The sequence below is a fragment of the Canis lupus genome, chromosome 17, assembly GCF_011100685.1.
Source record: "Canis lupus familiaris isolate Mischka breed German Shepherd chromosome 17, alternate assembly UU_Cfam_GSD_1.0, whole genome shotgun sequence".
NCBI lineage: Eukaryota > Metazoa > Chordata > Mammalia > Carnivora > Canidae > Canis > Canis lupus.
This window is the reverse complement of record NC_049238.1, coordinates 14,799,951-14,812,201: the sequence shown is the minus strand read 5'-3', so window position 1 is coordinate 14,812,201 and position 12,251 is coordinate 14,799,951. Positions and strand designations below refer to the sequence as shown.

At 41.4% G+C, this 12,251-nt stretch overlaps 1 long non-coding RNA gene across 1 annotated transcript; it reads left to right on the top strand.

The window, feature by feature from the left end:
• The first annotated feature begins 1,525 nt into the window (after positions 1-1,525).
• LOC119869709 lies at positions 1,526-7,725 on the top strand. The gene is made up of 3 exons (XR_005372153.1): positions 1,526-1,696; positions 1,900-1,983; positions 7,480-7,725. It is a non-coding gene; the product is annotated as an uncharacterized LOC119869709 (long non-coding RNA).
• The last annotated feature ends 4,526 nt before the right edge of the window (positions 7,726-12,251 follow it).

Here is a 12,251-nt window from a genome sequence, read left to right as displayed (position 1 = left end):
GAACAGAGGTTTGGGGACTATGTGTGAAATGAAGGAATGATTTCCCCAGGTAACTTAGGTCTACTGTGCCTGTGAGCTCGGGGATCTGAGGACTCTGTCATTCGGGGCATGAGAGGTCTTATAAACTACACTGAAAAAAAGCTAGAGGGCGAAGAAGGGTGCAGGCAGAGGAGGAGGCCACACTGGGTTACCTGGGGGAATACATTGTGAGTCTGCTTCGAAAAACAAATCAGACATGGGGATTCAAGCATATTGTTGGAATGACAAGAATAGGAAAGCTTCTGGAGTCTAACTGAAACCGTATGTAGCCACATATTGTTTTTCCCAGAAAAGGATCCTAATTAGGTCAGTTCTATATTGTTCTTATGGTGTCAGATGCACAGGAAGGCAGGCCCTCAGCAGTATACAAATGGCCTTTCTGAGAAGGATGGGGGGTGCTGAGACCACCTTGGAAAAGACCCCACATATTAAAACAAAATTAATTTGTCACAAGCACTGAGATCTGATGAGCGACACTCTGTACTGACTTATTTATTACTAATTCAGACACAAAAATGTTATCCCTGGCAGTAACTTGACAGAGTCCATATCAAATAGGGCAGGTGTTTTGGTCTTTCATTTCATGGGCTCCAAATTCCAGGGGGCTATTTTTCCAATTGCTACATGGCTATCTCTCCCCAGCTTAGATCTGAGCTCCTCACACACATCCTGGCACCAGGGGCTTCAGCAGCAGGCGTCCTGGAAGCCTAGTTTGGTTTCAGGATCGAGGTAAGCAGCACTGTTCTGCAAAGGGAACAGTTATGTCCCCCCAAACACACAGAAGCATCAGAATTCACAGCATGCACTTTACAAGGGCAATAAAGTTTTATATGCAGCTCAGTGAAATACCTAATACAGCCAATTATCCACCAAATAAACTGATGGGAGAGAGAATGGCTATATTTGGCTCAGACTTAATTATTTTGCATTTGAACTTCTCAATTCCATGTAATAAAATTCCATTCTGCCCTTATTTCCTGGTTAGGTTACTTAATCTCGACTCCGGTAACTGAGCCCTTGAGTGGAGTAGACTGTCCAATGTCAGTGGTAAGAAAATGTGAAAGGTTTGACATCGATTACAACATTACACACAACATAAAATTTAACAACTTGAATCAGGCTCTCATTGCTCTTTAAAGAGACTGTATGGCTTTTTAAGATCTAAAAATTAATCAGTTTCTAGGAGTCATACCTTTTTGGAAGTCCCAGATCTTACTCCTGGCTTGAGATGTAGGAAGGAATCTCTCTGTCTCTGTCTCTCTCCCCACCCCTGTCTTTTACTTGAAAAATATCTTCCCTTTCATTTAAAAATGCAACTTAAGTTTTTCAGTTTGTATTTTTCTAGGGAAGTGATTTTTTCCTTTAATGAAAGAAAAAAAAAGATATAGAAATTGAATTGTTCTCTTGGAGCGGGGGTAATATCCGAGGAGACACCAGTGCAAATGCATGGTCTCACATTTGCCTGTGAATGTGATACCCTAGGTCCAGCAGGAGGGGTCTCACCAGCAAGACTCCCAAGGCCCCTCTTTGTGGCCTGTGCCAGAATCTGCATGGCACCCTTCACTCCATCACTCCTTGACACTTGATGGTCTCGTAAAACACCACATGTAATTCAGCAGTTTCGGCCCATAATGAGCCAACTTTGGCAAGAACAGGGGTAAGTGACCTCTCTCCTTTAATGAGTCTGGTCCCTGAAGGTCAGCCCTGGGGTTGAGGGTGGGGCGGTGGGGGGCAGATGGGAGGCAGCTGTGTTCCGCCAGAGCATGAGGACCACCCCCCGATGAAGAACCAGGGCTGACTTTCCAGGCAGGCAACCAACACCTGGAGACATGTGTCTGTTTTGCTTCTGCTTCTCTCAAGGGGGACACTGTGCAAAGACAGATCATAAGCTGATGGAGTGCGTGCGTCTCCCCAGACTGACTCAGAGCACCAACATGATGCAAAGTGAGTGAGGGATGAGCACATGACTTACTGCATTGCCAGTGCTGGGACATCACTGCGTTGCTCTGACATCTGAAATTTTCGTGGAAAGGCATGAATCAGGGAGTCTCTGTTAACCATGGACTGGGCCCTGAATGCTCCTTAGGGAAAGAGTGTACATGCCAGTGTGTTTATGGGCAAGGGGAGCTAAGTGGCCACAGCAGGGTCCATCCTGAGGTATCCTAGGGATTCTCCCTATATTCTCTGCCCACTTCAGAAGAAATAGGTAGGCATTTTCTTTGTGTGATGTCCTCTCCCGCTGGGCACCTCTGCCATGGCACATCATTTTTTCCCACTGATCAGTGTTGCTCAAAGTATACCAGACAATCACATTCTGCCCTAACATGCTTAGGGGCCTCAGACAAGAAGTGTTCTGAAAATTTCAGTAATTGCTCTGACCTTCCGGGTAGTATGTTCTCTTAGGAAGACCTAAGGACAAAAGCTGGTTAATTTGATAATGGGCACCTGTGTTCACATGAGAATTAACCTTGGGTAGGGTCTGGCCTTGATTATGGGAGATGCGATCCTTAGAAAAGGTCCTTGATGGGGTTTCTCCTTTTCCCCTCCCACCTCAACTTTACAAGAAAAAGGCAAACGGCAGCGTGGTACTCTTGTCCCAAAGATTTAGTCCAGAAGGCTATTTCTAGGGTATTCCTTGGGGGCAGTTCACAGACCAATCTCCCTCTAGTCTTGTGGGGGACTGTAGAGAAATGAATGTCCTTACTCAAGCTAATGTGAGAGCCACCACTCCCAGCACCAGGACCAATGCATTTTAGAGAGATTTCCAACATGACATGAAGGGATTAAACAGAAGGACTTTTAGGCTTAGATCACAGATATCAGTAAATGAAGTTAACCCCCATTACTAACACACACACACACACACACACCTGGAGAATTTTTAAATAGACTTTGTTTTTTGGAGAAATTTTAGTTTTCCTGTCAAAACTGAGCAGAAAGTACAGAGATTTCCCATATAACCCTTGGGCTCTCTCACCATATCCCACTATCAACATCTCCTACCAGAATGGTGTGTATGTTATAATTGATGAACGTACCCTGACTGACACATCATTATTACACAAGTCCTTAGTTTACATTAGGATTCACTCTTGGTGCTCATTCTGTGGGTTTTGACCACTGACTAATGAAACAGAGCCACAATTTGAATTTGGTTGTTACTTAAATTGTCTTTTACAAAAGGTAGTGTTGGCAACACCCCCTCTCCAATTAAAAAACAAACAAACAAAAATAAAGAAACTTTACTATTGAAAGCATTTTAATTAAAGAATCTACTATGTGAATTTATTGATATTCATCTTGGAAATATATTCAATCCATGCTGGAATAAGTAATGAATATAGACAGTAATAGTATTATCCATTAGAAAGCATTTAATCCACAGCTGGGAAAATTAGAAGCAACAAAACCATTTTTATTGCCACACTTATCACAAATCCCCTACATAATTTTATGAGAAAGGTCATTAAACTTGTAGCTACTGCATTATCTTTTTCCTTGGACCATTTCTGAAACAACATTAGTTTTTCACACTTCTTTACATCTGAAACATTAAAAAAGCCTTAATCGATGCTTTTACATAAAAAGCAAAGGGCTAGGTTTCCCATCATAAAACGTTATGTTGTTTACACAAAAACTGCAGCTAACCTCATAAAACTCCAGTGATTTCCCAGTGGGGTCCTGCAGGGACACTTGGCTATGCTAGACGTCACACTGATTTCTAGCACTGAAGCAGAGCGGACTTCCTGTGGAAAGCTGCGCTCAGCTCTGGCCGTTACTTATCAGACTTTTCAACTGGGGCACACCAAAGAGGTACCTACTTCCTGTCCATTCAAGACCTCAGACTGGCATCTCTGGGAGCTAAGAAAACGAATGTGAGGTGGGAAACTCCACACAAGTGTCAGCAGTTCTCACTGGGCGCCTGTGTCCTCAACTGTGCACCTGAAACTAGAATTCAGCAACCTCTGCTGGCTCCCTGGGACCAGCTTCCAGGACATCTCTCATGGGGAGATGGAAGAGATAAGCAGCAGACCTACTACTTGCATCACCCTATGCACACATTCTTTCAGGAGTGTTCCTCAGATTTTAGCCACTCTTCAAAATATTACTGGCAAGATTTTTATCTTTGCTTTCTTGAGTCGGATAAATCAGTCAAGCCAAATGCTTTGAAAAGCTAAAAGTCATTGACTGTTTTCAAACATCTGGTTTCCTAATGAAAATCAGCATAAATATTTAAAAGTTAATTGCTTGCTTCCTCTATTAGGATAAAGATATAGGAACATTTTTATAGATTGAAGTTTGAAGACTGGGCATTTGCTTGCATTCACAGCAAAATTTATTTTGCAGCTTCAGGGAATGCACTGCTTCACATAGAATAATTGTACAAATCAGGGATACTTTAAGAATCACACCCGTGTGTTTAGTTTTACCCCTGCAGCCACTTTCTTTGTGATACTTGCTCAGGGATCTCATGGGATCATTTCTTAACCATACAGGCAATTGCAGGGATAGTAACGCAAGGGTGTCCTTGGAGAAACTGAGGCAAGAGGGATTTACCTCGCATTGTATGATTCCACTGTGTTTAAATGTTGAGAACTTCGGGACCTCAGCATTGTTTCTTTTGAATCAGGGTTAGAACACAGGTTTTCTGACTCCAGAGTTCCTGCTTTTAGTCATTCTGTTCTACCTGCCTTCAGAGAAGGAAGGAGAATCAGGCCTAGTCATCCTTGAGATAGATTTGAAATCTAGTTGGGGATACAAAACTGAAATGCATGCACAATGGCTCATAATACAAGGTGATAGCTGATGGAATGACATATATAACAAATACTGATGATTACCAGAGGCTAAGATTGTCAGGAATGATTTGCCGGATGCCATTGGACTTGTTCTGGTCTTTGAAAGAGGAATATAATTTGGCCGGGCAGAGATGGGATAAGCCAGTGATGACCAGATAGACCATATTGGAGAGAAGTGGAGTTTAATTATGGATAAATAAGCCAGGTCAGACCATGGAGAATTTTGAAAGACAACCTAAGGGTTTTGGAGAGATTGGAGTTAATACTTACTAAGTGCCAGTTTTCTTGTTCTCATTTTTCCCTCTTTCAGTTTTATTGAGCTAGAAGTGGTGTATGCACTTCAGGTATACTGCAAGATATACAGCATAGCGACTTGGCTTACCTATATTGTGAAATGATTACCACAAAAAGTTTAGTTCACGTCCCTATGTCCATCTCATATAGATGTTCACAATAGCATTTCTGAGTGTATTAGTGGAATTCAAAGTCCTATATAGTGCCTGCATGACAGATTAACTTCTCTTGAAAGACCCAAGAGCTTTTTTAAATAAGTTTTTATTTTTATATAATTATTATTATTTTTTTTTATTTTGAGGGAGAGGGTAGGGAGGGGCAGAGGGTGAGAGAGAGAGAGAGTCTTAGGCAGGCTCCATGCTTAGTGCAGAGCCTGACATGGGGCTTGATCTCATGACCCTGAGATCATGACCTTAGCCCAAATCACAAGTCAGATGCTCAACTGACTAAGCCATCCAGGTGCCCCTATTTTGAGATAATTATAGATTCATATGCAGTTGTGGGACTAACACAGAAAGAACCCATATGCCTCTCACCTAGTTTTTCCTGCAGGAAACATCATGTAGAACTATAGTACAATATCACAGGTGGAAAATTCACATTGATACATTCCACTGACAACATTAATACAATTCATGGACAACATGGATAGACCTAGAGGGTAGTATGCCAAGTGAAATAGGTCACATGGAGAAAGACAAAGACTGTGTGATTTCACCCATATGTAGAATCTAAAAAAGAAAACAAAAACAAGTGAATAAACAGCAACAACAAAAAAGGAGAATCAGACCTATAAACGCAGAGAACAAACTGATGGTTGCCTGAGGGGAGGAGGGTAGGCAGATAGACCCAACAGGTGAAGGTTCCCGGTCAGTTGGTAGCTATACTTGTGGTGAGCATAGCATAATGTTCAAACTTGTTGTATACCTGAAATGAATATGACATTGTGTGTCAATGATACTCAAATAAAAAATTAAAGGAAAAAAGGGATATCAAGGGGAGAAAGAGACTAACACAAATCTCCCCATGCTCATTTTTTTTAAAAGAAATTATCTCAACATTAAGATAATTGTGGTATAATTAAGATAATAAAGGTGCTAGGTGATGAAGATTTAGAGATCAGAGGGCACATGATGTGATGAGCACTAGGTGTTATATGCAAATGATAAATTATTGAACATTACATCTGAAACTAAGGATGTACTATATGTTGAATTTAAATTTTTAAAAAAAGAATCAGAAGATGGAAGTTCCATCTGCACCATTAACCATTATATCCTGAGTGCCCACCTGGATACCTGGTGCTCAGTAATAGTTGATGAGAGCAAGCATGAGTGACTGTATGTCTCCAAAGACCTCACAGGCTAGTGGGGTAGACCAGTGTCTCCAACCCTTTCACAGGGTGCTCTTAAACATGGGACATGTGCAAAAACCAGAAGACAAAGTGTGATGAATTGGCTGTGAATAGAGGAAGAAAAAGCTTAGTGGAGGAGGTGGCACCTCAGTAAGTCAGCATTGCTCTGTAGTAGGTCCACTTCAGGAGTGGAGTGGCAGGATGGAGGGAATCAGAGGGTGAGTCTGGGGGCTGAAGGAGGCTGGTCATGACAGTTTTTCTGAGCTATGCTAAGGAGCTATGACCTGCCCTGCAAAGATTCAGTGTGGGCTGGCGGCTCTCCTGTGTTAATATGCATAAGCATCAACTGGAAGCCGTCTTCTTCTTCTTCTTTCTTCTTTCTTTCTTCTTTCTTCTTTCTTCTTTCTTTTCTTCTTTTTAAAGTAGGCTCCACATCCAGCATGGAGCCCAGTGTGGGGCTTGAATTCATTACCCTGAGATCAAGAGCTTGATGCTCAACTGACTGAGCCACCTTCAGGTGGGGTGCCTTCTTAAAACACAGATGCTGAGCCCCACCCCAGAGTTCATGAATTAGTAGGTCTAGATGGGGGCCCAAGAGTAGGCATTTCTCACAAGGTCTTGGGTGGTACTGATGCTACTGGTCTGGGGCCCCTTTGAGTCCCACTCGTGTTGAGCATGGATTAGAAGTGAGAAACTACAGATAAGGAGACCAGTCAGGAGGCAGGAATTCACATTAAAAAAAAAAAAAAAGATGCTCATCTCACCTCTAAGGAACTGCTGTTCAGAGCAGTCTCAGTGACAGCCAAGTCCAGAGCCTATATCTTCAGACACTTGCTCCATTGTCTTCAAGGGGAAGAATCCTGGCCCAACTCACAGATATGTTATTGAAAGCTCAGTCTTTAATAGAAAAAGAAATAATTTGGATTTCTATAACTGTAAAAAGTACATATTGGGATTCAGTTTTTATGTTTTAAAGGATTTTTACTGTTTCAGAGAATGGTATGGAGTTCTTCTTCATCTGAAGTCCACAGCTCTGGGTCCTTGAAAGTGAAACCGGTCCTGCTCTAATCACCTTCTCACTTTAAGCAGAAAGGTTCCATGATTCCTCCAAGACATAGAAAGACAAGAAATTCTAATCACATGACTTCCAGCTTGATTTTCAAATACTACTGTCCTGCAGGGAAGACATACAAACAATTCTGTGAAGGAAGTTCTGAAAGCTGAAGGGGAGTTAGATGTGGAAAGAGAATTCCCCAAAATGGTCAAAAGAAAGATTTCATTATTTTGTTGCCTTTTTTTTTTCTTTTGGTAATAAAGAATTTGGTGGAGTTAGTTATTTGGCAGTGCATGCTTGGGCTGAAAACTTTAATTTTCTTTGCCAAGCTTCCTAAAAATAGTCTTTCTTCAGGCGAGGGCCATCTTAACATGAGCCACGTTCGTTCTAAGCACGACATGTTTTGTGAATGTAATTGCCTATTAACCTGAAGATTTCAACTGCAATGAGACAAAGAATGTGGAATTATACTTCTTGCAGTGTTGTGAACTTGTTTTGTGTATGTAACAATAAGTTCTTTCATGACATGGCACATGGCAGTAAGTCGTGAAATCTGATACCTGGCAAAAATACAATGGGATTATATAATACCAAAAAAGTCAATTGTTTTCCCTTTTGCTAATTAACTCCTTTGGGGGGGGGGGTGAGGGGGGTACTGAAGATGAGGTCAGCTGGTGGCTTTTGTTCTCCATCTAGTTTCCATGCCATTTTAGGCACTGTTTCTATAGTGTGCTTGTATAAATGGAGGGGTCTAGAGACTATTGGAACAGCCCTATCAGTACCACCCAAGACCTTGTGAGAAATGCAAACTCTTGGGCCCCCCTCTAGACCTACTAACTCAAGAACTCTGGAGTGGGGCTCAGCATCTGTGTTTTAAGAAGCCCTCCAGGTGGGGTGTCTGGGTGGCTCAGCCATTTGAGTTTTACTGACTGCACAGAATTTGTCTTTCCTGAAATCCTGTCTGTAACTCGGGTCTAACCAATATGAATGTCCATGGCTCTGTTCTTACTTTTCTCCAGGGACCTTAAACCCTGGTAGATAGTAGACCAGGGCTCACAGGATTCTTTAAGGAAAGATTTTGCCAGTTATAGACCTGACATATGAAATTTGGTATACACTGGGACAATAACAACCCAATGCGGGAGTTACTGTTCTTATCTTACAGACTAGGAGACTGAAGTTCAGAGGAAGTAAATGTCATATGCAAGATAAATCAGCTAGAAGGTGGTAGAGATAGGATTCAGATCCAGATCTGTCTTTCTCCAAAGCTCAGCCGTGTCCATCATATATCGTATTACGTTCAGTGATGTAGAAAGGGGCTATAAGTAGGGCCGCCCTGGTGGGTGATTCTGTTCGAAGATAGTTAAGAGTTGATTTTTATTTAGATTTAATTTGTCAACATATAGTATAACACTCAGTGCTCATCTCATTGTGTTCCCTCTTTAATGCTGTCACCCAGTCACCCCATCACCCTGACCCACCTCCCCTTCTGCAACCCTTTGTTTCCCAGAGTTTGGAGTTTCTCATCGTTTGCTTTCTTCTCTAATTTTTTACCAAAGGATAATAAGAGTTATTTTTAAAAGTAACCTAATGATGTACTGATTTATTTTCTGTCTGCTTTTCCTAGATCTTCTGTAATAACCATTTATTTCTTTCAAAAGAGCAACAAATCATCTTTATGATACTTTTAAAAGCACTGAGGAGGAAAGATGGTAGACACTGAGACCACGTAGTCTATGTGAGGTTGACCAGGAGGATATACTTAGGACCCCAGGAAACGGAAGCACTACTTGAAGAAGGCACAGAAAAACCAAACCATAAAGCAAATGATGGATGCATTTGCCTCCATTAAGATGATAAACTTCTGCATGACAAAATCAACCATTGCCAAAGTGAAAAGACAAACCACATGGTAGAAGATATTTTCAGCACATACATTGATAAAGGATCAGTATCTGAAACATAAAAATCCCTACAAATCAGTAAAGGAAAGAAAAGTAGCCTAAGACGCAAAGCAGCCAAAGATTTTTATTTGACAAAAAGGAAAACATAAATGTCCAGTAAAGATATAAAAATTTACTGCTGGTAAAACTGGATGTTAGGGCAAATGCTTCTAGATATGTAGGCCCTAGAGAGTTTTCTGTATGTGTGCAAGGAAACCTTAGCAAGAGGCTTCATAGTAGCATTGTCCATATGTTGATCCCAAGCAAAAAAACTTGGAGTCAGTGTTATTATCCATTATCTAAAAAGCTGGGTTGAGGAAAAGAAAGCAATTTTCAAATTGATGAACTCAATATGATACCACTGATATATATTTAAAAGTTCATGAAGAGTGTTTTATATTACTATGTGTGTACACATATGTAGTAAACATATAGACACTGCATGAGAGGCAGAGTGCACCAAATCCTAGTGTTGTTATGTCTACAGAGAACAAAAGGCAGTGGATTGAGTGTAGGCAGGTCAGTGACCATATCTGCAGTGCTTTATATCTTTTAAGAACAACTGCTCTCTCTGCTTTAGCAAAAATGGCCATATGGGAGCAGGCATTACATCTAGGCAGTGGGCATGCAGGTTGCTGTTGTATTAACTTCAACACCTTTGCATGTGTTTAGGATGATTAATAATTTTAAAATTAATAATAAAATAAGAAAAAAGCAGATTGGAAAGCAATTTAATTACTATTGCCAGATAGAAATAAGTTTATGACCCAGAATATAAAGGCAATCTGGTCTTAATCTTTTATTTCAGTAGAAGCAGTTTAGGCCAGAGATAAAGAACTTCTAGATCAAGAAAGCTGTTTAGACACTGGCGCTGGCTTGTGTGCAGTGTTGTGTACACTTTTAAAAGGACTTGATAGAATGCATTTCCATCTGTCTGGATGGTGTGGGTGAAAGCTTCTTATTCTGAGATTCTTCTGATCAAAACTGTAGAGCTCCCCTGGAGTGAATGATATAAGCAGATTGGGCATTTTCCAGGAATTAGAACTAGGGCTGGTATACAAATGTCACCATGACACTCATCACCCATGGGATCACTAACTGTAGGTTTGAGATGTGGGTGGTGTTGTCCCTCATTTTACGGGTGAGGAGGCAGGGAGTGCTATGTGCACAGTGGCAGTCATCCAGCTCGTTAGGAGCAGAGCTGGGGCAGGACACTAGTCCTGCTCTCAGGCCAGATCTATTTGTAGCCATACTCTCTGCATCTGAAAAATCCTGACTTCTTTTTTTTTTTTTCCACTTTTTCTCCTTACACTGGGAATGAGGGTGGCATATGGACAGGCCATTCTTACACTTGGAGAAAAACCTTCCCAGGGAATCCACAGATTCATTCTTGACCAAGTATGGTTACATCTTTGCTTGAGGCAAGTCCTTGGATTTACACAGAGGAAAACTTTTTAGCAGTTCCTTTGTAAAAAACAAACAAAAGCCATGTTTATTGATTGAGAGTGACAAGTTATAGTTCCTCTTTGAAATTTGTAAATATAAACATATTGTCTTGACAGGTAGGATGGGTGGAAAACCTAGAAGTAATTCATTCTACCAACTGAATAGCTAATTACAGGGGTAGAGAGGTGGAGATTAGTGTCAGCAAATCAACACAAGCTCCATGTCTACCGTTGAGAATTGCCTAGTTTTTAAATTCTCTGTATTGTGAGTTTGAATAAACCAGTGTATGACATATGTCACTAAATATGGTGACAAGAGAGGTGATAAACCTAAAACTTAAAACTAAAGATTGATGGACCCTGCGAATCAAGCTGGGCTTTGTTTTGTTTGTGTCTTCTCCAGAGCCACCAGGAATGATTCCATACCTGAAAGGTGCCATAGAAGGCTAAGCGTAGGTCTTGGGCATGTTTCCCACGTGCTCAGGAATGAGGAATTTTTATAGCATTTTAGCAGGTGCCTGAAGTCAGAGAGATCTCGGGTAGCTTTGCCACTTACTAGCTGTAAGACTTACAGCAGCTAACTGACTTTTTAAATCCCTGGTCTCATCATCTGAAAATGGGGACGACCATAGTAACTTCCTTAAACAGTAGTTCAGAGCATTAAATGAGATGATGTATATAAAGCCTAACTCTTAATGTGCCTCTAGCTCATACTGAGTATTCAGAAATGGTGGTGGTCATTATTACGGTGAACTTCTTGGCACATTTGGCATGTTTGCTGCAAACACCTACATGCTTTAATTACCTGATTGCCCTGAACAAGAAAGCCCTTAGAATTCCTGCTGCAGGCCTTCCTGGACTGTCTTTCTGAAGAGGGATCTTTGCCATGCCCATCTTTGCTAGTATTTCCCATTCTGCTTTGAAGCCTTCCTACCTATGGCGGAGTAGTGAGAGGAACTGAATTGACTATCCCCCCTCACTCCGTTCATATATTGAAGCTCTAAACTCCCATGTGATGGTATTTGGAGATGGTCCTTTTGGAGGTAATTAGGGTTAGATGAGGTCATGAAGGGAGGAATGTATCACGATGGGATTTGTACCCTTGGAAGAAGAGATACTAGGACACTTGCTTGCTCTCTTTCCTCCTGCCATGGGAGGCAGCAGTATGCAAGCCAGGAACAGAATGCTCACCAGAAAGCATATCAACTGGCACCTTGATCTTAGATTCCCAGGCTTTAAGGCTGTGAGAAGTCAGCTGCTGTTTTTTGGGTCACCAGCCTGTGGTATTTGGTCATTGCAGCCCTGGCTGCCTCCCGCAGATGG